Source organism: Rhyacophila brunnea, unplaced genomic scaffold (assembly GCF_057557595.1).
Source record: "Rhyacophila brunnea isolate RB1 unplaced genomic scaffold, BYU_Rbru_1.0 scaffold_5, whole genome shotgun sequence".
Classification (NCBI taxonomy): Eukaryota; Metazoa; Arthropoda; class Insecta; order Trichoptera; family Rhyacophilidae; genus Rhyacophila; species Rhyacophila brunnea.
The window spans coordinates 37,278,679-37,305,664 of record NW_028233170.1 but is presented as its reverse complement, the minus strand read 5'-3'; positions in this window follow the sequence as shown (position 1 = coordinate 37,305,664).

Below are 26,986 nucleotides of genomic sequence, written 5' to 3'. Positions count from 1 at the left end.
CCATCAGTTTGGCTTGGAAGAGTTTTACAAAATATATTTGGACCAGGAGAAATCCTGCATTTTACAAACATGCTCTAATGATGACTTCGCTATCAAATGGAAACACTTACACGTGTGAACAATTTTTGGTCGGGTGAAGCATATCAAATCCCGAGAATCACTTATGTGCATTTGGAAAACTGTTTACATGTAGAAACAACCTCACTCGATATCGATATTTATGCACTTAGTTCTGCCACACAAAATCAAATTTCTCACTAAAATTTATTATTTTGTTTATTTTTTATTATTAAAAAAGTCTAATCTAATAAATATGTTTGATTCTCATTTTTGTTTTATTTTATTAATATATATTTCTTTTTTGTTTTGTATTATAAAAAAAAATTGTGCGGCCCGGTAGGAAATCTTATTTTTAGAATCTGGCCCGGCTGCTGAAAAGGTTGGCCACCCATGGTCTAAATAGATCGTGACTAGGCGATGCGCGGATTGCGGGTCGCGGGTGCAAATGACGCAAGCCGAACGAAATATAATTTGTCTTAAAAGTTCAACATGCGTCCTTTTTATGTTATGTTTATTATTATATTCGTAATAATAAACGTATATTCATTGACATGTTTTCTTTTCCAAGTACATGCGGAACGTTGTTTAGTCATTACACGATTTAAGAATATATTCATCCGACTCCATCACAAAAGAAATTGACGTAAGAACAGGTCGACTAAACCTCTCCGAATGGCAACGCGGCCAAAATTTCGTTCCACATAGTGTTGAAAATTATTTGCCGTTTCACTTATGTACGCTCTTAAGTGCTTCTATGGTGCGATTGTATTTAGAATAGATATTATTCTATATCGATAAAGGGCCTAGGACAGCGGATGCAAACGGTGGATTGGCAAACGAAATAATTGAAGAACTATGCAAAATGTAAAAACCTCAAATACTGGTAAGTACGTACAATTAATATCATCATGGTGATGTATTAAAAGACAACAAAATATACACAATCAACAATAATTGTTAACACGTTTGTTGAGTAAAGAATAAATATACGTGTGCGTTTTGTTTAGGCTATATAATATCTACCTACCAATAAGATTTATCTGAGGCAGATTTAAATTTTGACAGATAAAGTATTGATAATGTTAAATTCAACCATGGTGATAGTAATACCTATTTGTGACTGGGTTACGTTTGTGGACACCTTGTAGTAGGCAGGCTGACACCTTTGGACAGTTCAAAAGAATTCCTCCAAGTAGTAAATGATTGTGAAACGATTCGTTAAACGCTTTTATGATGTAGTATAATGTCTGGTTATTATTGCCAACACCTGTACAAATTTGAATAATAGCAACAATCGATGGATTTCTCTCGCTCAAAAGAAACAAACAACTCGTATGGCAACCGTAACATTTTCCAAATTTTAATATAAAGGTATAGGTATATATTATTCCAACAAAGATAGTTTTTAACAAACTCATGTGACATTTTTATAGATGATAATAAAAAAACATTAAAGTGTTTAAATTACTTTTAAAAGCGTATTTAAACTTTCTTTTTCATTACATTTTGTATACCTTCCTCTACATATATCGTCACTGTAGGATTGTTTTGTCGAATAGACCAAATGTCAAATGTTCAGGAGACGAAAAGCAAATTTGATTATCCTATATTTAAATACATGAAGGTATTTAAATTGTTGTTTTTACAGCATATGAATGCTGTTTTCATTACAAAGCAATTTAAAGAAAAGGATGGTTCTGGTCCATTTTGATACAAAAAATCATTCTGCATTCAAAGGTCGATTTCGACAAAAACGGATATTCGATAAACCAATACTATAGCGACGATATGTGTCCCCATAATATTGAACATTAAATTCAAATATATAATATTGTGTTATCAAATTTTGTGAATGCGGCGAAGACCAAACCCTTCCTCCCTCTGCTGGTTTCTGGTCTGCCTGTGGAGATGGTGACCAGACGTGAGATGAGAGCTACAGTTGCCGATGATGGAAATCTTTCCAGTGAATCCGCATAGGTGCAGCGGGGTGCATTCAGTCAACTTCACAAGAGTCACGTGTAGCGAGATTAAGGGTGTATTCTCCGTGAACCAAATGTCGTTTGTACTCCTGTTTGGCAATGAGACCTACGACAGAGCTTCAAACACTCGAGATCATGAGCGGACGCGGACAGTCCTGGTTGAAGTACGTAGTCAAGAAAAGCCACTGCACGTACCTAATTGGGACGAGTGTTATGGATGCCGCCAAAGAGTGCTATAGGCCGAAACCTTGTAACACAACATTAAAGGTTCAAAAGCGATCTACGAACTGTAAATTTCACATTACGAGAAGCACGAGACGTGGCGATAAACCAAGGGAACTTGCGAAAACTATGATGAAGTAAGTTAGTATCAAATGTATAAGATCGACATACATTTAGTGTCAATATAATTTAGATTTGATTTCATATTTAAAATACTATTGTTAATGATATGACAAAAGCCCTTTTAACCGTAGTAAAATATCGACGAGATAAAAATAGTTTAATGTCTTATTTCGCAACACCGGTGATGATTTTTGGTCCAAGCCCACTACTTCGATACGACGTGGTTCTTCCAGGAATCCCTTTCATTTGCCACTCTTTTCGCATATTCCTAGGTGACATTCCAAATGACCTGTATTAGCTTTAAGTCAAACCGATATTGTTACTATACGATTAAGGGTTTGAATCTACGTTATTTATATTGTCACAATGATTGGTTAATAGCCATTTACTTAACTCATGGCTTGAAACATTCAATTGATTCAAACACACATATTGATTGAGAAACAACACATGGATTTGGCTCAGATGCAGGATTTGAATTCGTGACTCACGGATCAAGGATCGAGAGTAGTAAAGTTTGCTATACGATTGTCTTTTACCTATATAGAGTATTTTAGACTGTTAATGTTTTTTGTGGTGGGTAACCAACTTATAAGTAAAAGTTGCGACTCTCGTGGATGTTTATTGGTGTATGTACTAAATAGCGAACTGACGTAATATTGACTAGGTACAAACTGGTAAAATTATATATCAAAATTCATTTTCAATCGATGTCTCAATGTTTGAAATAATAGACTGTTAAATGTTGACCTACATCAGATGGAATTTCATATTTATATTTATTGATTATGTGTAAAATATATGTAGGATGTGTACCTACGTCATATATGACACTCACAAGGCATTAAAATTGTCATCCGAGCAGTTATAGCACAATCTCTAATGTTCTTCTTGACTATTTTAAAAAGGGGACATGACTTGGAAAAAGTTGGGAATAATTTATAATACCTATTTCAAGATTTAAATTCCGTAATATGTATGAGATAAATAAAATAAACTTATACTTATTTCATGGAATCGCGGAAACGTATGTTTAAAAAAGTTATCAATGAACATTGAGACATTAATATTCATAATTTAAATTTTATACAATAAGAGAGAATATTTATGTCGTGTGTCTATATTTATTTTTACAGCTGGTTCTCAAAAATTTTCTTCATATTTCTTATCCTCGCTGTTAAGGGTCGTGACGTTCACTGACAGGAACAGGGCCGTTTTCAAAGGAACCAGTTATTCGTTTGACGCATGACGTCAATCATTGAATGTGCAAATTCTTTAGTAGGTATAGAGGCGACCGTGCGCTTGGCCGTCCATGGAATTCAGAGCATATTTCTCCAGCACCACATCTCAAAAGCGTCTATTTGTATCCTTGTTTCCACGCCATAAAGGCAAAAGGACTAGCGATCGTGTTCATAAGTATGTCTAGTTACTGTCTAGTTGTGATATTCTATCTTCTGTTTAGCCCAGAAATGGCGGCTTTTATTATTATTTAGCTAAAAAATACCAGAATATATAAGAACCTAAGTATTAATGTATTATTGTATCAAATAATACGGATGAAAACTCTCTGAAATAACAACGCAACAATAAATTTATAAGCTCTTCAGTAGAATCAATTTTCACCTGGCCATCTTGAATTGCCTCAATGTGGCACAAAGGCGAAATCCTCCGGCGGAACAATTAAAAAGCTCGGTCCATTGTGGCACAAAGGTACTGAATAATTTCAAAGCGAAATATTCACGCTTAATTTCCTTCCGTAGTGTAGGCATTATTATTATATTACACCGGGTATGTATTACATTACACGAACCAAAATTAAATCTCGTACAACGCCTTCGATATCTGTCTACTCAATCTGTTTCAAGTGCGGTGGTTTTTAAACATAAATAATAATTCTTCACTGTTTTATCATGATGCTATCATTAAGTAAACTGGTAATTTCAAAGTTTATTCTTTCTTACGCATATGAAATTATTTAACTTGTTAGGTATTTCACTAATATGAACAATACGCTAAAATATAATTAATATTTTTCTGATGACTACAATACATACAGAGAACTCAGAAATGATGGGAACTGAAATACATAACGTCATACGTCGAATACTGATAACTGCTCTCGGTTTATGCATTAACAATCATTTAATATTAGTGTATTACACACACCACCGTGCGTCTATAATGTGTGGTTCATTTTCGTAGGACACTTACACATTCAAAGCCCTGCGTCAAAATTTACTGTACTGGTATATAGCCTACCGGAATTCTAATTATTATCTGTTTTGTGAACACATACCTAACTTATGTGATAAATGATTACCCGTTCAGTATAAAGTGTTAATGAATTTGTTATTCCAGTACCTAAATACTAACGTATGAATGAATGCATAACACGTAGATACGTTAGAGTAAAAAAACACATTCAAAACCCAAGAGTATGTGATAAAGCGGGGTCTCGTATGGATAGATTCATATTGGAATTAACACTCAGGAATCTAAAAAAATATATGCCTATAAGGGAGAATGCAAAGAATGGAGATAGTGAAGACGGTTCTTCGTCTACTAATTACCTTTCAGACCCAGAACGGGTAAAATTAATATTAATTTTGTTATAAGTTAAGACTTTTTGTAAATTCACTAGCCAGATAAAGTCTAAAATAATTTGGTACTTCCGACTCGGTGATTATATCTGGGCACAAATATTATAAGTAGGTATAGAAAAGCCATTGATAACATATATTATATTTTCAGGAAAAATAATGAAAATAACCATAACATTGTAAGTAGATATAATATAATATACCTACTTAGACAATTATTTTTATTTGTTACTTGAATCTGAAAATGTATGATCAGTGACCACAGTTAAATTGACTGTTGCTGATTTTATTATTATACTAATAAAATGGGTACAGTTCGGTTATGAGGAATACAGCGGAAAACACATTTTGAAAATACCCGATATACTGGATTATTTGTTAGTTTGGGTTAGTTTAGGTTAAGTTAGGATGGGTTAGGTTAGGTTAGGTTTGGTTAGGTTAACCTAACAAATAATTTAGTATATCGGCTATTTTCAAAATGTGTTTGCCGCTGTATTCCTCATAACCGACCTGTACCAAATGTAAAAAATGTTATTTGGATATTGTTTGATTCCTTTCCCATGCCCGAAGCCCTGGTTTATTGAGTTACCTCTGATACCAGCTGATACTGAGACAAGGATTAGACCATACAAGGCGGAAAACATTTTGATGTTGTCATGGGAGGAAGCATTTTGCAATGAATTGCGATGAATGTGATATTCAAAAAGATATTGCATATATAGCGATGCAGAACGATTAGAATATACATACGACTTGGAGATATTATCATGGGCTCTGATATTATGTAGGATGCAAGAACTTGTAAAGTTTTACTTTTTTAAAAGGCGATATGACAGTGGGTTACAACAGTGAAACACTCGGTAAAATTAAATAAAGTTTGAATACAGTTGAGGAACGCTGATCTCATGAATGAAGTGCACATAAATGCCAAACATCGTTACACGCATAGACAATTTTCTGCTTGACTTAGCACTATGGCTCTATAAAAAGTTTCACAATGGCGGAAGTTACTCGTTGAAAATTAAAAATCTAAAAAAATCAGCAACGCTCCAGCCTTACTTTTGAATAACTTAAATACACGGACCTGCGTAAACACACAGCCCGTAAATGAATACATTTCGAAAATATTCAAAAATGATCTATCGTAATCTTTTTTTGATATTATTTGTGTTATTTGATAGAATGGGATAAATGCCTTTTTGATATTTTGTTGGAATATTTAATTCCATGTTTTTCTTCACAAAGATATTATTTGCCGCTGTTGATTCGAATTATTTTGATAGAGCTAATCTCCGGTGAGTTTATTTATGTATTTATTTGTTTTTTTAAACGCTTATTAAATTATTCTTGAAGTAAACATTTTGCTTTTGCTGAAGATGGTTAGAATATTTAAAAAAATGTTGGTAGTTTGTACCGATTACATATTATTTACTTCCTTCATCCTCCAGCCAGTGACGTCCCTAGACAAAATGCCGCCCCTAGGAAGTGCCAAAATGCCACCCCATTTTTTTATGCAGTATTTTTTATCATCCTTTCATCACTCCAATATAAATGTGTTGTATGGATACATTACTAACTAATATAAACCTACCACTAAAACATACAAAATTTAATATTTTTTCGCCAAGAGTGGGGATTTTTTTTGACGTTGGTAGTTTAGTGGTTTCTTACATGTCATTTTGCGATACATTAATTTGCCTGTCTTGAGTAATTACGACGGCCAACGCAACTTCCATGCGCACTGGTAGTAAGTGAGACTGTAATTATTCGTAAATCTGCAAGTGTCGTTTCTGGTTAACAAAATATCGAACGAAGTAAACTAGACATCGCGAACCTGACAAAAAATTACAAACTTGTTATACTTACCTATAATGTTAATTAATACTTTTTATTTTCGTTATTACTAAGTTTAGATAGCTATTTCTGTATATACCAAATGATTCTGCTCGATTTGCCGCCCTTCGAGTAACTACCGCCCCCAAGCGACGATCAATCTGCCTACCCCCACGGGACGTCACTGTTACCAGCGTTAGAGCATATATAAAGCACAAAATCGCACCTCCCATCATGTAAGACCTGCTGCATCGCGAAGATCAGTTTTGTAGTGCCACTGAAGGCAGAGTCAAACACGGTGACAGAATTCTTGACACTACCATAAGGGTACGGGGTGTGTCTCTGTTGGAACACAAATGTCTAAGGCATGTGAAGCATCTTTTCATGACTATTTCAATAATCGAGAGCTAACGTGTCAGCTAACGAACTCGAGTATAAATCAGTCGTACCAATGTATCCCTAAGATTCGGTTGAGGGATTATCAAATCTCAAAAGTTGAGACCTTTGGTCCATGGTAAGATGCCATGCTCTACAGCTACACATGAGCAGTCTATTATACCTATAACGATTACTTTGTCATTATTTCCTACTTTTATGTAAATATTTAATGTGGTTATGATCGTTTTTTTAGTGACGCAAATACAATACGTAAATAATTATTTTATACTTTTAAAGATTCACATAATGCGGTCCATTAATAACAGCATTACCTAGGAAGATAGTGATTCCTAAGTAACAGATTTATATGTGATGTAATAATCAGGCCTGCACACATAAAAATAGTTTGGGGGTCCGTTTCGAAAAAATATTCAATTTATTATTAACACAGAGAGAGGGGGTGGGGTTAACACAATCTAGAAGGTACGAATGATTTCTATATTAACCCCACCTACTACTCCGGGTACATTCCTCATACCCAGATACTCGACCCGTCACTTGAGTCTAGTGATAATCATCTGGAATGCAGATATCATTAAGGTTACTCCGATGAATTGCTGTGATCTGTTGCATCCAAAAGTGGTTACGAAATATTCATGTGCTAACGGTCATAATTATTATGATCGTTAATTTCCGTTTGTATCATCCACGTTGTCTTGCCTTTTAGACATAATACATTACAATATTAAAACAAACGTTAGATGCCCCAGATAGTTGCACTAATTCATGAGGGTCTTGCGTGTCGTAGAATGCCGAGAGGACTGGGTTTGTCGGGAAGTCTTTTTTATAGCCAAATCATCCGGGTCACGATCCTCAGTCATGAGGTACTGACAGAGACGAAAAAGAAGAAATATTCAATTAAATTAAATAATTTGTATAACCCTCCCCTCCTAACATGCGCGCCTGGTAACAATGAACCTTAGATTAAAGAATAATGAACGTAATATTTTACAACGTTTTTCATAGCCCGTATTTTTATTTGTCCGGTGGTTGTTAGTCCGGTACAAAATCTTGCAATCGATTTTTAAACTTAAATTCCCGACTAGCTAGACAGAAACTTTTAAAATATATCAGAACACGATGCAAATGCATTTTTTTTAATACTTTTAGCCATCTTTAAGTAGAATTGACTTCATTTTCAGTTAATTCTGTTTTGTATGAAAAGTTATTTCGGAAGAAATCCGTAAAAAGTAAAACTATTGTTGGTTGCTAAGTGGGTCCTAGCAACTAAATTATTAATATATACGTGCGTTACTATAGAAATCAATATGACATTTCAGTATTATTTCTATCAATTACAAATTTTTTTGATCGTTTAAGCTAGTCAAGTCAAGTATATATGATTCAACAGAGAATTTAAAAATGTTGTATATAAAAAGTTCTTTTTATCTTGTAATTATTTACAAGTTTCCACGGTATGACGGTAATGTCAGAAACTCGGATTACTTTTATTAAGCAACTACTGTAGGTAGGTAGGTACTTAGCTTGGGTACTTCGATCTACCCATTTAGAGGTTTATTCATGTAGGAATTAGTGGCGGTGCCAAGATTCGCCGATTTTTTGGCCGCGATAACGATCAACGTGAACAGTGGCAACGAAATGCGAGGCTAAGTCGCCTATTGTGATCGCTTTTCGATCTATATCGCGTAAAATATCAAACAATACTCGAGCTTAATGTTATAAATAAATAAAGCCCGTGTAAATAATATTGAAACCATACTGTGAGTACTTAGCGCTATTTTACCACCGGTCTTTTTTGAGTACCTAGTACAAATAGGTACTTAGGGTAAATCAGATTTAGATCAAGGATTTTTATTATCACATAGGTACCTCTTCTTACCTAATACGAAAGATTCCCAATGTGAGAAACGTTTTTTTTTATTATGTAAAATTACATTTATGGAGGTGACATTTTATAATTAGACAATATTATCTATAAATTTAATAAATTAATAACACAAATAATGGTCATTGTTAACAATATTGACATGCATAATCAATTAAATATCATTTTTGAGTAAAATACAATTCAGTGGTTATTTTTCAAAACTGGACATGTCCACTATTAATTAACTTTTCAAATAAAAACACAGAGCGAAAACACGCACGCGACAAAAACAAAACGTCAGATTGTATAACATACATACTTGGTCATGTGACTCAATACAGTCCCGCACATTAGCTGAAAGTGACATGTCTCATTTCGAATGTAAACAACGTTGGACGTGTCCCTATTTGAATGTGAACCTAATTTTTGAAACCTCTTCAATATGAAATTGGTGTTTTGTGGCTATTTTTGAAAGTCAACAAAGTGTGTATGAGGTTATAGAATGGTATTCCGATAATAACTCATTTTCGCCATATATGGGACATGTCCAGTTTTAAAAGTTAACCAATGAATTAATACCTACGTGTAAGTATTATTTATTAAATTCCTGTTTTTGGATGATATTAAATTTAACATTGCAAAAGTTACCTCTACATAAATTTGAATGTTAAATTAATTTAAGGACCCACATGCTCAGCGTAGGTCAAAATGGAGCTTTTATGGTATTACAATATAACCCTGGATATTCCGTAAACGTTGTAGATAATCTATTTATATAATTTTGAAGCCTTATTATCCTTTATATTTATTTTAAACTTTTGATGACTGCCTAAAGTATTTTTATTACATAAAATAGTATTCTTTTAAACCTCTCGGTCTAATGTTTTAAAATATAGTCATATTTCAGTACATCCATGTGCAGTGGTGTTAAGATTTTTTAGATTTATTAATTTTTAAACGCATTTACAAAACCATTAGTAAAATTAATGTTAACATTATATAGTGACATATTTACGATAAAAAAATATATTTTATAATCTTTGTGATACCAAATTTGACAAGAATTAGGCATTTTATTATTCAAAAAATGGGGACGATTAACACATTTGAAGATAATTCTAAAGATACTGATTATAAGCTATGTTTTTGATCATTCAAATGTGATAAACATCCTACGAATAATGGTTGCTTTATAATAATTATTGACCTAAGAATAAGGTCGTATTTTTTTGAAATACGCCATTTCTATTGGCATTTCCCAGTAGCTAAGCTACAACATACGGCCGTAGCCATACATTGACAAACGATAAATGAAGTAGGAAGTAAGATCATGGTAACGCGCGTGTTCGAACATGTACCTTTTTTAAAAAAACATTAACATGATCTTACTCCCTACTTCATTTATCGTTTGTAAATTTATGGCTACGGCCGTATGTTGTAGTTTAGCCACTGGAAAATGACAATAGAAATGGCGTACTTCAAAAAAATCGTGCCCATTTTTGAATAATAAAATGCCTAATTCTTGTCAAATTTGGGATGAAAAAGATTATCAAATATAATTTTTTACCGTAAATAAGTCACTATATAATGTTAACATTAATTTTACTAATGATTTTGCCAATGCGTTTAAAAATTAATAAATCTATTAACACATTTGGAAGAAATAATACTTATATTTGTTTTATTTATTTATAATGTGATTTTGTTTTAGATCAATAATAATCAATCTGGTGTTGAATTAAAAAAAACTATTGTACTACTGGTTACATAATATAAACAATTAGGAACTACATAATATTATAATATAGCCGAGCGTTAACTCACCTGTTTCCATGTTAAAAATATAAAGATTGCTGAAAAACTCATTATTTTTTAATATATTTATATTGTAGACTCAGTTTGAGAGGTCCTGAAATGTTGCAAAATAACCGCAATTGATTGTATTTACCAACGATAATCACGTACTATCCAATTCAATTTAACATTGTTATAGATAAAGTGAAAGCGAGCAAAAATTTTATGTTTTAGCAATTTAGGTAGTTTGATAGATTACCTATTCTCATATAATGCAAGAATGCCTTTATTTTCATATTAAAAATAGTTGTACTAAAACATAATATTCGTCTGATTGCTGCCAAAAGTTGTTAAGTCTATAATTTTGGTATTTAGAGGTAAGTAACAGCGGATTATGTGTCTATATATAAATATGTATGCTTGAAAAAAAATTCAAGACCATCCGATATAATATAGAGCATGCACATAAAGCACATATAAATTAGCATTATGCCTGATTTTATTGGGCATGTCAAACTTTCAAAATGCAATTACTCCATAACATGATTTCGAGACTTATGTCAATTTATACAACTTATACAATATCTATTAATTGTAAAATTAATCTTATAATGGAGACTTCAAAACATCATCAACAACATGTAAAATCGGAAAATCAAAATGTCAGGAAAGCAGAAAGACACTACTGGTAGCAGTTGTCACGTCACCACAAATGTATTTATGTATGATGATAAAGGATTCAAAGATAAAATCACTTTGGATGATAAGATATACGTATACATGACACCCACGGTGGCCGCGCGGCGTAAACGTTGGATTATCACGCCGTGGGTCTCAGGTTCGAATCCTGGGTCTGGCAAGTACACATATTGTTTTTCAATTTGTGTGTGAGTCAGGGTATGGACCTAATAGGTTGAGCAACTGGCTGACATCCATTTCTCGTAAAAAATAAAATCTGTTAATACAAACCTCTACTCTGTGGAGGCCCATATATGATCCTATAAGGATCGGATATGGTCGGAAATTTTTTTATTCTTGTCGTAATTTAAACAATTTTGATTATATTTTAGGCTGATGATGATGATAATTGAATAATCATATAGTACCAAACCGGCTACGTACATACTCCAACGTGTAAACAAATTTGTAAACAAAATTACAAAATATTCACCAAACAATCAATTGGGGTACAGATTAAATTAGTGAATGGTTGAATTAGTGCCAGATGGTAGTGTGTATACTTTCATTGTGGGAGAAAATACCCCACGTACCCCATACAACCATTCTCCCCCTCCCTCCGCTCGCGCCGACAATTGAATAACCTTTGTGCGGACAGGCCGACAAAACAAACATGGACAGTGGGAATGCAATATGTTTAATTTGAATGAATCGGTGATGATTTTTTTGAGGTGAGTTTTTAGTAAATGTTGTTTACTGACAATGATTAATGGAGAGAGGATTTAAGATATCCCAAACCAAAATAAGAACATTTTTGTATTATTATAAGTACCACCTACCATTCAGTATTAGGTTGCTTTACTAAATAATTAATATGTAAGTATGTACAGAGATGAGAAGTGACATGAGTATATTAATTAATTAATCTATTTATTACTCTTAGGTAATTTAAACATAATTAAAAGATAAAAAGAACTTGTTATATACAACGTTTTTAAATTTTCTGTTGAATCATATAAACTTGACTTGACTTGACTAGCTTAAACGATAAAAAAAATGTAAGTACTTGATAGAAATTAATACTGAAATGCCATTTTGACGTGTTGTATCGGAAATATATGGCCGTATATTAAAGACCAACCTCTTTGGTCGTATAGTACTGACATAAAATTCATGTCTAAATAAAACACGGTTCTTGTCGGTTTAAACTTTATAGGAAGCCAAACAAATTTTGAAAATAGCCGATATACTGGATTATTTGTGAGGTTAGGTTAGGTTAGGTTTTCATTCTTTTAATTCATGAATTTTGCCAAAATCAGCTATGAAAATTGAATTAGTGTTCATATTAAATCTAATAAAATTGGAGACCGTGTGGTATACGGATATCTTTCCGATAAGAAAGCTCACTGTGCCACGGTGAAATGTTTTACGTACAATTTACATGTAACCAGTGTTCACACCTTCAATATAATATTATTTATAATCTATATTGAAATGATGTATAAGTATATAAGTACCTACATATTATATTTAAAATAATTACAAGATAAAAATAACTTTTTATATAATAACGTTTTTAAATTTTCTGTTGAATCATATAAACTTGACTTGACTAGCTTAAAGACCAAAAAAAATTGTACTTGATAGAAATAATACTGAAATGTCATTTTGACATTTCATATTGATTTCCATAGTAACACACGTATATATTAATAATTTAGTTGCTAGGACCCCAGACCTCTAGCAACCAATAATAGTGGATTGGATTACGGATTTCTTCCGAAATAACTTTTCATACAAAACAGATTTAACTGAAAATGAATTAAAAAAACCACCGGACAAATAAGAATACGAGCTAAGGAAAACGTTGTAATAAAAAAAGTATATCGCAGTCATGGCAATAGTCTTTCACATGGATGGAATACATCATCCATCGTAGACTTTTATTAATAATCGATTAATTTGCTATGTCCTTTCAGGGATACAGCCGGTATTGGCTACTCGTAATCTCATAATTTACTACAAGGTAGGTTCAATTTAGTCTAATTTTATATTAAGTTTTACTTTATATGCTGATGTATGTACTAACAAATATAAGTAGCTTTAAGATTTGTTACAATATTTAAGATTCTAGTCTGACCAATTTCGGGAAGGCAGGACATATTATTGTCATATCTGCTATCATAATATGCAATTAACGGCTGATACTAGGTAACAATTCTACACTGTGACTAAGGTGTATTGTACGTCTCTGCGAGAATACTTATATGTTGTAGCATATTGTAACTGTTTTGCATTGTAATTATATTGACCTTGAAATAAAAACTGATTTCAGTCACAACATTTATAATAATTATTGGACCCGCCCTAATCATCGCCAGTGTAATAAATACAGGTCGGCTTGCCTTAGTGCACCGTCCGACAGACATATCGTATCTACAATAGGTATATTCTGTCAATTTAAATAGGTATTGCTAATAATAATATAATAGCTATTATTACGAAATAGAACACATCGTTTATTTCCACCAAAAATTCAAGTGATATTTTGTATTAAAATTAATAAACTTATTTGGAAATCTATAAATAAAAATTAAATGAAAAATTTGATCGTAGATATATTATATTGTAATTGAGTAGTATGTATTACCGAAAAAAATGTATGCAGGTTCATTTCAATATGATTTAGCAATAATAGGAGATTATAATAATATAACACTTGTGTTTTCCATTTATTAAAATTTATCCAATAAGAAAAATATAGATTTTTTGGGATATTATTTGCATTACCATTTTTAATTTCCTCGTATAAATCTTCCACTTCCTCATCGGGATAACCCTGTGTGGGAGGATACACTTGCAGAAACAAAAGCTAATATCTGCTGCTGTTGATTTGAATGATCAAACTAGCCACGCTATGCAGTCTTTCCATAATACGCGTAAAGAATGATCATAAAAAAATCAATGGATAAAGAGCAGACAAGAGTACGCGATGTGATAGAGGTCGCCAAGCGGACAAAATGGCAATGGGCCGGAATGTCGCTCGACGAGTGGACAACCTCTGGATAAATATGGTACACAAAGGGCGCTAAACGCCCACAGGGACGCCCTAAAACGCGCTAGATAGATGAGCTCATAAGTTCGGTGGATGTACGCGACAGCACAGAACTAGGGACCGAGAAGAATGGAGAGAGTTAGAAGAGTTTTCATTCGACCCCGACTGGTGATGATGACGATGGTTTGCATTAGAGAGATTTAAAAAACCTTACGTTTATAAATCTTTAAACGATTTACTGAATACTTAATGAATTTAGTGATGCTGTGATTAGTTATTAATTCAATTTGCGCTCATAGAGGGGCATCTAGCAGTGGCGAAGGGTGGAGGTAGGCTGTTAAGATCGGCCATAAATAGTGCACACTAAGCTCTGTCAGTCATACGTATTTGTTTTCATAGAAATAAGACTACAATAATTAATTACAGACGGTTAGTTTTTAAAATTTAATTAAACCTTGCCATAATTGATATTAGTCAAAAAATACTATACCTACTATATATAAAATATCTAAAATTATGCAATTAAATCATACATAACTTGGATATTTTATAGATAGAATAATATTTTTATCTAATATAGTTTGGTTTAGGCAGGGCTTAATGAATTTAAAAAAATGAACCGACAATATGTGAAATAATATGTATTCTTAATCCAACGAAAACAAATAAGTATGAATGAAAAATTGTGTATAATTTTGTCGTATCGTCCAAAGTATACCAAAACTACTATGGTATGGTTTTGGCAGGTTTTAATTGATTTTTAAAAACTAACCAACACCATCTGTAAATCGTAGTCATGGTTCAATAAAAACAAATACAGTAGGTAGACTAAAAAGTTTAATGTGCATTATTTATGACAGATCTTAACAGCCTACTTCCACTCTTCGCTACTGGCATCTAGTACATATATAATTAAAATTTTAATTATTTGACGATATCACTAGACTCTGTAATGACCGAAGTATCTATATTACTTATAAAGTTTTTCATATTAGGTAATAATTCCTGTGACAAATAAGTATGTTATAATAGTATTGGAGTATTTATTCTCCCCACTGGAGCCATTTAAGTTTTTCACGTGTTGGAATTGTTGTTTTCCCGTTCGATTGATATCTTTGTTGTCCTTTGTGACGTTTCCATTTCGACATTTAACGTTCCATTTTTGCTCATGACAGCCATCTAATTGATTTTTTTCAATTCTGAGAAGTCCATTTTGCGCAAGTATTGATAACATCAATAACTGATAAGCTATTGGCAAGGGTTCTAAGTTCTGTTTAACGTGTTACCCACTTATAGGTAAAAAATAATCAAGAAATTCTGAAAAGTATATTTGATTTACCATCAAGAGCTATAAATGTGCGTCTTCTAATTTCTAATTTGATAAGATAGAACAGCCTCTATCTTATCTTATCGTGTGACATAATACTCTACATATTATTTTAGACGGCCAGTTGGTTGTCCAGTGTGTAAGTAAGATTCATCCGGGGGTATCGGGTTGAACTCCCGGTGAGGTCACAATCTATTGTCAAACAAGAACTCGGTACTGTTCGGTTATCAGAAATACAACGGAAAACACATTTTGAAAATAGCCGATATACTGGATTGTTTGTTAGTTTGGGTTAGGTTAGGTTAGGTTAGATTTGGTTAGGTTTACCTAACAAATAATCCAGTTTATCGGCTATTTTCAAAATGTGTTTTCCGCTGTATTCTTGATAACCGAACAGTACCAGAACTTCTTCTTATTCACGTGTTAAAACTGTGAACTGACAATCCCTTTCAGTGCAGCTAATCGCACATCCGTTTTCAAATGAGGAACGCCCCCAAATTTAACCTTTCATTTAACGCTCCCGTAGTGTACGGATCTGTCAATTTACGTAAATTGATGGTTTTTACAATAAAAATAAAATGATCAGGAGTGATGTTAGAATTATTATTAGTAGACTTAAGTTTATTTCGAAGAAGAAAAGAAGTTGCATCTAAAAGAAAAGCCAATACAGCATTTAGCACGCGTTGTCGCCATGACATGTACGTCACTAGAAGTTAGTATTCTACATGCGACTACAGCGACTTACAGTTATCGCCGATTTCTTGTTGTCGGACAATAAAATATAAGTATGTGACTTTCTTAAGGGCTGGGTGTTAGTAATTGTTTCACTTGTACTGCCAATTACACCACTGTGTCACTACGCTACTGTCGTTGAGCTTCATGGTCTGTTGTACTGTTAAAAAGAATATAAGTATGTATCGACGTATTTTCAGCTAGCTGAGACGTCATTAATTATAAATAACCTGTAGGAAGAAAATATTGTATATTGGTTGGATATAGGAAAAGAATAATAATATAACTTCGATAGTGATCACTGAGTAATAATAATATAGTAATGCCAAATACACGGGATAATATATTCTTTCTTCGTATAATCCAGGTAATTAGTACTTATATTATTTTCATAATACATATATCGCACACTGAGATCTATAGGGTACTAACTGCAAATAACATGATCTTGGGTAATTTGAGTTTGAAAGTTAAATAATTAACTACAATTTAATTAATTGCAGTAGACTGCTGAAAAATACGGCAGTCTAGCACAATAAATATTGTACCAAAGATGAAATATTTTTTTAGGCAAAAGGGCCTCATGTAAGATAATGCCTCTATATAGCTCTAAATTAAAATTTTAAATATAAAATAACCATGGACACAATTGTGTAGGAGGCCACTGCTTCTTAGTAGCGGTTGTAATGTCCACAATATGTTAAAAATAAATAATTTGAATTGAATTGAATTAATGCCATTTATAGCATTAAAAAATAGATTTTTTTTTCTATCGAACTGCATTCATAAGTCATTTTTGGGTTTTTTGCAGTTATGACCCTATAGATCTCAGTGTGCGATATGTATAAAAGGTCCTGTATTGTTCACATTTATTGTAGGTACCTACTATTTTTGTAATTTTATTAGATACATTCTAGTAGGTAGGTAGGTACTTAAATTATGTTTCACAGTCAGTGAAATAATTATTGTATTATTATAATTATATTATGTATAATTATAGCACCTTCCACTCTACTCGGTTTTTCGATACCACGTAAGTACTACAGTTTAGACGGGCTTGATTTCTACCAGCTGAACCATAATAATAATATGTCAAATCCATTGAAATTTCATCAGCTTGGCAAACTCTATCACATCGCGTAATTTTGTCTGCTTCCATATCAATCGGTGTCTTTTGTGTTTTTCCACGCTATGCCCAAAGTGCACTACTTGCGCTACTTAAAAAAATCTATATTAGGTATAAACTTGTACAACCCTATAAGGTGGAATGTGGATCATTTACAGTTTTACATCCTGTCCAATGATCTCCAGTAGTTTCCTAAAAACTATTTTTGAAAAGTATTGATTCGCATTAAGTACTATAAGTACTGGAAAAGAAAAAGAAAACAATGTCTTAATTTTCTTAATTTAATATTGTAAAATTAATAAAAATTCAAAAATAATAAAGCTTAATTATATTTCAAAGTTCTACTATGTTTACATTATCATGTTTCATAGTTCTACCATGTTTACATCATCATGTTTCATTACATTTATAAGAATATTTTATTAAGAATGTAATGGAAACCTAAGGGTACCTATTATTGATTAATTAATATACACAGTAATTACATAACATATAGGTAATAATTATAAGACTATCGAGCCATGTTATTTGACCAGTGTATTATTACACGCTACCAACTGTTTTAAAGAAATATACGTACCTAATTAGACAATAAAAGTAAAATAGATATTGTTGGATTTTATTAGTCTCTTTGGACAGTCGTATTTTTCACATGATTGAGCTAATGAAGCCATTAAAATTTATGTTAACACATTCTTATCTAGTTAAAAAAATTAAAAAAACATAAATACTTAGATATTATTTGTAGCTTATTTTATAATCAGAGTTAATACTGCAATTAGCTTAGGAATATACAATATTAGACTATAAAATAAGTTTAAATGAATAATGACAACAATATTTGATGGAGTTAGATAGATAGATTTTTTGTTGGTGATGATTATTAGCAGCCTGAAATTATTAATCCAATCCTCACTGTGTTCTGACTATCTCAGTGCTACAGTTATTTCACTTGGTTACTTCAATGTACAGGGAAAATACTGGAGAAACACCATCGACTAATAAGACACAAATTAAAAACATGGTTAAAATGGGTAAGGGAGCTTTGTGTATCTCAGCTATCTGGCAATTAACAAAAACGTCATTAGTGAAGAAATAAAATGTAGATGCATAGTAACTAGCAAAATGGGTGTGTGATATTGGTTTATAAAACCGAATAGGCACTGAAAATCTCGATGTAGAAGATGTTCATATAATTAGTATTGGCTTAAGGCTTCTGCTCATCCCTAGACGGAACCACATCGCAGGAAGTTTCATAAGTTGCATGTTTGATATCCAATGCGTTAACGTCGTTTCCATACCATCAGTACCTCGTTCATTTCACTGCCATCAAATCAGCGGCAGGTTTGCGATACCCGGGTGGACGGATATCAACGGTAGACATGTCGGTCCAATTCGGATATGTTCGTGCTGGCGTATTCACCCGAACCCCAAAATTATATATTGAAAAGTCAAACATAATATCAACATAACCTACAGTGTAGTATGCATGTCATTGCGATTACAGCATGTAGTAAAACAAATATTATGTTATTACTAGCCACTCGATATTTGACAGCTTGCGGGGACCTATACCTTAAGGTGGCGGCCGTGACGTAATTATTTTTTAAAACACTCGTATCTTGCATCTCAATTCTCAATACGCAATTGACGTACTCTATCTTGCTCTAAAAGTTAACACAGCCAAGTGAGGGGCTGTTAAAATATAGCACTTTTTGGATGCTCAGACGCTTAACTTATTGTAATAATTAACTGTCTGAATACATAAATGTGATAAAGCGATATATTTATCACATTTAGCCATATACTATAGATACATCTAGACGCCACCCGTTGCATTGCTAAATAAAGTTACGTGCCGTGCGTTTGGTTTGTGGGCGAGCGAACGCATTCGCCTACAAATGTTCGAGACCATAGACCATTTCGCTAGTGCTCGCCCAAAGTGCTCGCACTAGACGCTCGGATTTAAAATATAATTTTCTATTTTTTTACGTTATATAGTGTTTTTAAGCGGTCAAAATGCAACCATTAGGTAAAAATATCCATAATTTAAGTTATTTTAAAGAAACACTAGGTCACTGATATTAAAATAAATAATAATATACAAATAAATTGTCACGAACATGTATCAACTTACCTATGAAACGTAATACCATCTTCTTGCTTATCAGTACGGCTACCATATTTTAATACAACACGCAGAACCACCTTTTCTACTTAATTAACTAAAATAATATATACCACTGACTTTATGTTTATTGCAAATTTAGCAACACGAACTTTCAGATTATCGATGCTACGTGGAGCGATTCACCACGATTTGCCAGCGATACTTTTGGAAACTGACTCAAAAATATGTAGACCTTTTATCTTACTCTAGCGCGTGTCGCAGAGATTATAAGGGTGCCGAATACTTTTTCACTCGCACTCATGCATCGTTTTTGTTCAGGCCTTGCATTTAGCTCTTTTTGGGTGTTAAGTGATAAGTGCGAATAGCCTCGCTGGTTTGTTAAAGCACCGATGATGATGAGTAGAAACAATTCTATAAAAATAGTGTTATGTTTTTAGTGTGTTAAGTCTCAGTTAGAAGAAAAGGGTAGATAGTTTCCATTGTTATCATAAATAGTTTCGAACTAAACACTGAAAGAAATACGCAATGGTCGTTTTAATGGATTTATTTTTAATATGTGGCCTGCATATAATATTTATTGTACCCATATAACACTATTGAAAAGATTGAACATGCAAGGTTAAGTACGGCAAGGAAAGAAGGCAATAAATTTAACGATACTCTTTATTGCTGGCAATTAACATTAGAAAGGATTTTAGGAACAGTTTCAAGATTCTTTACACTCAGATAAGTACCTATCTACCTGCAACTTGTAAAGTTTTTAGTTTTATTTTTCATAATAAGTAAATTTTTTAAATTCTTAATTATTTTTTTATTCCACGTTATTTTTTATTCAACAAGATATAAGAATGTAACATTCTAATTATTGAACATACCTACATAATTTTGAAAACACTTCTGAGAAAACATATTATAACCAATATAAAAAATCTTTTTGAAAAAAATAAAACACCTTTTAGGAATCAAACCTGCATCTCTCGGATTTTGCACCCACGCACATAGACCACTATGCTAAAGGTGCCATACTTAAATTGCGACAAATTTTAACTAACTGCTCTTAATACTCTCCTGAAGCGCTTTCCAAATTTAGCTACTATTAATATTTAAATCAAAGTAGGTATTACTTTATTACTAACCGACGTCACGGATCACTCAAATTAATAATAACATAATACAACAAAATGTGGCCAATGCCACGCATGCGCAACAATTAGTGTTGATTAGTTTATTTAAAATTTAGATAATCGTCTTGTAGGTACATAAAATTGTTCCAGAATTTAATGAAGTTATCTCGAATCACGAAAAATAACAAAAATGTGTTATGGAGTTAGCTTCTTGGAGTAGGTAGGCTTCATGAGCTGTAGTTTTCTAGTTTTGAAGGACCAGACTGGGAGCAACTCTATATTCTACCTAATGCAGTCAAACAATTCCAATTATTCGATTCAATTATTCCAATTATTATTATCAGAGGGAGTATTTACCTAATGTTAATATAATATGAAAGTAAGAAGTAATTTGATAGTGTGAAGGTATTGTTATTATAATATAAAATAAAATCAATATAATGGGATAGGTAGTGAAGCATAATAACATTTTCGTATTTATATATATTTTTTTTAATATCTAGGCAATATGAATTTAATGAATTTACTATGTATATATAATTCAAATTTACCATAGTTGTTTAACCCTGATCTTAAAACGTATTCGCACCAAGTCATTAAAATGAACATAAAATCTTATTTACTTTGAAATACAATGCCATAAAATCGAGTTTTGTATGAAAACAAGGGAAAGTTTGAACGCACTTTTGGTACAATAATGGAACCGCGTGACATTCGACGGAATAAGATAAAGAAAATGAAATGACCAAGTCATAAACGGCTACAAGGGGAAACATATTTATTTAAGAAAATATGGTTTGCTGTACAAAAGCTTTTTCAGAAAACTTTTTTCGTGTGGTGAGCTTTTGTCCTTGTGTCTCTTTTGCGTCATTTTATTGATGTTAGGTTTTGTTTAGTCTTTAAAAAACAGTTAAATGAATGAAAAAAATCAAGACAATTTAAAATAACTTTACGACATGTCTTGCCATTGTCATGTCGGCAATAGATAAACAGAAACCTAAATAAATCGACTCATAGATAGTCACAATGTTTTAAAGAAAATGTGTTTTATCTCAAGGAAAAACTAATAGGGTAGGTAGGTATATTATATAAAAAAATATATTTGAGAAACTTCTTCTCTTTGTGCGGTTGAAGGTTAAAAACTAAAATGCAATCAATTGCAATGCCCATCCTAATAAGGTATTTTTATTAGATCTTTGCCCGGCGTGCAGTCAAGAGAATAGGTATACATTTTTCTGCACTATGAATTAGATTGAATGATTAATTATATGTCATTCATCTCATTGCATTCTTTGGTCATATTGGTATAAAGCTCTTCTCTGTTGTGGTTTGTAATAATCCTTATATTAAAAATAACAGGTAAGTACATAGATTTATAGATTAAATATAACTAACAGGTAATTAATTATATATTATAAAATACCAGGTGATGCATAAATATATTGAGTCATGGATTGTAATTCATGACAATTTATAGCATTATGATCTAATAATTCATCCAGGGATTCAGAAGGTACCTACATCTTTCACGCCTTACGCATCAAATTATTGATTCCTTAGTTACAAAAAAACAATAACAATTACCTTCTTAGTTACACACTTATTAAGTGTCAAAAAAATTTCATGGATATAGATTGCTTAAATACCTAATGTATCTAAGTACACTATACTACCCAAGTAGACAAGAATCAAGTAATAAATTAGTAAAAAAATATCACTGATATGAGCTTCAAATGTTACTTACTATACACATCTTAAACGAGTCCGTTACGCGCAGTGATTCTACTTAAAGTTTTATATTATTACTTAGGTATAAATTTAAAACAGTCATGAATCAGCGAAAGATAATGATAGCCAGCAATCCAAGTGTATCGCAATCCAATCGAGATCAAAAAATACGGTTTGTTCGTAGAGCGTTACAGACAGATTTTATTAGATTCATTAATAACATTTATTTTTATGATTCATTAATAACATTATTATCAAATACCTAATAATAATAACGTCATTATTATCAGATATTTCATAGGTAGATGTGACTTGATACTTACGAGCACCTACTTATTAACCTACATTTGAATTATTCAGAATTATATATAATATAGGTACCTATACTAAATGTGGGAGTCATCACTGTGGGAGCCATGGTGTGGTGAATGAAGAATTCGTCAGCAGGAGAGATGAGAAGTCGAGATTTGGTGGTTGCTCTGATGGATGGAGGAGCGAGTTTTATTTGCAGTGTAAACAGTCGGTACAAGAGTAGGTACTTATACTATAGTTAGTAGTTATATTAAAATACTTATGACACTGTTCCGAGGTCCGATCTCGGTAGAATGAGATGTTGTGCGGAGCGATTCCGAGACGGGGATACTAACAAACCGGGACTTATATACGAGTGACGTCATGTCTAATGAATTATGATCCGCTATTATTGACGTATCTACTCACAGTCAAAATAATGTCTTGAAAAGAATATTTAGGAAATAATTATTATATGTAGATAATTGAGTCAGCTACTTTATGGAGTTTGCGTCATCGGATATAGCTGACGATGTGGAAAAATGGATATCGCGGAAACAATCATTGTAATCAGCTATCTACTGGGTTTGCCATAATTGGACACTACAGGAAATGGGTATTAATATCGCCGATCAATATGCTAACACGGATTCAGTTGTTTGTCACCATATATTATACGATATAATTGTATTTCTAATTATCTTACCTACTTACTTTCTTCCTTGTATTCCGCGATTTTTATTACTTAGGTACGTATTTTTTAAGTTTTTCATTTAGACACGAATTTGATCGTAATACTATACTGCCATCTGATTCCGATACAAAAGCTTACGATGAACTGTGATACGGCTAACTGCATAGGTACTTAAGTGAAATATTCGGGATACGATTTGCATTAAAGTTTGGCAAGTAAACGTAATACGAATTCAATATTTGAGGACAATCGGAACTTTGTGTTCAGGCGTTATATGTCATAAAGTAATTAACCAAATCCGGCTTCAAAGCCTTAGTCTATGGTGGCCGGTTTTCACATTTCCTTCTTACATCTTATGAATCTGTTCTGTGATGCCGACATACCATTATATTCTGATAATACCTACGTACATACAGGTCGCGATTTCTGACATCCCACAGACAACTAATAAATGTGTAGGTGAGTGGAATCTTTGCGTGAGACAGTGTCTGTTGCGAGATGTCTGCAGTGATATTTGATCCGAGCAAGGAATCCGATCCACGGTAGCAATCATCGGCGCAGCACGCCACCGCGGTAGCCTTTGGGAACGCTACACCTGACATAGCGGGAGGGAGCTGCGACTGCTACAAAATAGCGGACCAGCTACTCGGACAATCGCAGGCGGGCGAAAAAGTAATTGGACGCAGAATGATATTCCAAAAACGAAACAAAGAACCTATTATAATAGTAATAAAGATTTTGGTAGCAAGTAGAGCCTTCGCGAAAAAAGTAATCAATGCATAAATGCATATTATTTTTTTTAATACTTTTGCCGTTGTGTGATTTTGCTACCAAGAGATTCTCATCTAAAAGTTTGAAATACCTATTTACCTAATGTTCCTAGTGCATGAGTTTAAAAAAGTGTAAGTAAGTACAGTAAGTTAGTTATTTTAAATATGTACTATGAAATTAAAAACGAATTTAGCAAGTAAATTATTTAAGTTATCATCAATCAGTTTCTGAATGAATTACTTAATTGGCACATGTTTACTTAAAACTTTATTGTATCGTCAACTTTTAAATCGTTTTGTAGGTACCCTTTGAGGATAAATAAATAAATTTGTCCGACGCACATTCATAGGTAACAAATTAATAAGATAGAACTGCGAAAATCAGTCGCCCCAGATCAAAATTTTGACAGCACGTCTGGTTTATGATTCAATAAAAGGTATTCCATTAACGCAAAAAATACAAAGGCCCCTGAATGTCTTTAAATATTAGATTGATATATTGAATGCGCGTTGTATTTACGTGACAAACTTTAATGCATATTGTAATACAGACCTAAATATTGAAAATAACATATTCTATATTATAAATGGGTGTATATTTTTCCACATTCTTACAACCACGCCCAAAACACAATGCATTTCCATTTAATGTTGTGTTTCTGGTCTAGCGATTATCAGCAATAGCGATCTAGCGATATCAGTGTATGCCTAATTATCAATTTCGATTAAAAGTTTTAGCTACCTTAAATTGCATATCTTTATTCTGGATGGAGAATTTTCGACGTGCTCGAATAATGTCTTCAAATATTTTTCTATAATCTAAGCTTCAAAAGTAAACTTTTATAATGCGTAAAATGGAAAGTTTTCTTCTACTTACCTTCACTACTTAGTAAAATATATGTCCAGAAGCTTAGAGTAGTGTAGAGTGGTATGGAAAAGTGTTCGAATTACATAATGTGAATGTACCTCCCTAAATCATTAATAATCATTTGTTCTTTTACTGAGGAAGATGATGGGTTGCATTGCCAACAATATCCTTTCATCTAGCTAGATCGATTTGTGCTGAACTTGTTGCTTCAGGGACCTATCGACTACCTCATGGAATAACACACTAACTCTAAATTATCAACTTTTCAGGAGAGCAAAAAAACCATTCAAAAAAATGTGTAGCAAAAGCCGTTTATTATGTGCAAATATTATTTAAATTATAATTTATATCTTTAAATAGAGTATCATTTAAGCATACAATCAACTTTTTCAAGACAATAATTTGGGAAATAATACCTTAAATGTGTTTTTCCACGTTAAGTTTGACAACTAAAATATTACATCTAGATTTGGTGTGATTTTTCCCGTTTATATATTTTTAGAGGGTGTATATATCTATACTTCATGTGTTTTTCCACGTAATTATTTTTTTTTTCATAAAAAAAGTACCACGTAACTTGAGATGGTGTTTTTTTTCCATGCTAATTCTGAAAGATAATTTTAAATATCTCCACTTAGAGAGATTTTTGTTTTGAATTTTACGGGGAATGACATACTATGTGCTCTTAGTGTTTTCTCTCTCGATGATATTTGATTAAACCAAAAATATGTTTAGATATTCTGATGGAATATGAGGAGATTTTTTAATTAAACAATATTTTATCGCAATAAACTGTATTTTAACCATTCAGTCAGTTTCAGGAAATTGTTTTACAGAACATAATATTATAGTAAAATAATTGCAAAAGTTACTTAATGAATATTCCACTCAACATAATAATGATTGATAGTATAAATTAAGAAATGACAGGATAGTTTGTTACCTACATATTATACGTAAATTACGTTGCAGCGTTGTCAAGTAAATAATATGTACCTACATGGATAATTATAAACGTTATGTAAATTAAACTTTTTTAAATTAAGTATAGGAAAACTATCAACTAATATACAACTGTATTCTTAAAATTAGATTTAAAATATGTAAAAATAGTACTTATAAGACTTCTATGCAGCTACTTATTTCTATCGCACCTCACTTAGCTGTTTGTAGATGCCAAGGATAACAATTGATAGCCATCCTATCGTGAACAGTGAGATTATAGATGGCATATTATTTTCTCTTATAATGAAAGACTCATACTTTACTTTGTGACACAGTTAAAACTTTTGTAAATCAAAACATGCTGTAACAGTTGTAATATGATTTTCTTTTGCACGGTTTATATCACCCTGTTTCATCTCTCTCGAACGTTCTGTTAATAATAAATGTTGCTGATAATCACTTTATTTTTTATTAAATATTTAATTTACTCAATTATTGTTTCCGTTCCTGTTCAGACGAAGAAATACGAGAAAAATATGCGTTTATATTGGCGTTCAGTAGCAATTGGAAATTGATATTATTTTGATCCAAACAATATGCTATATTGGGGAAACATTTTCACCATATTCAAATTCTCGTC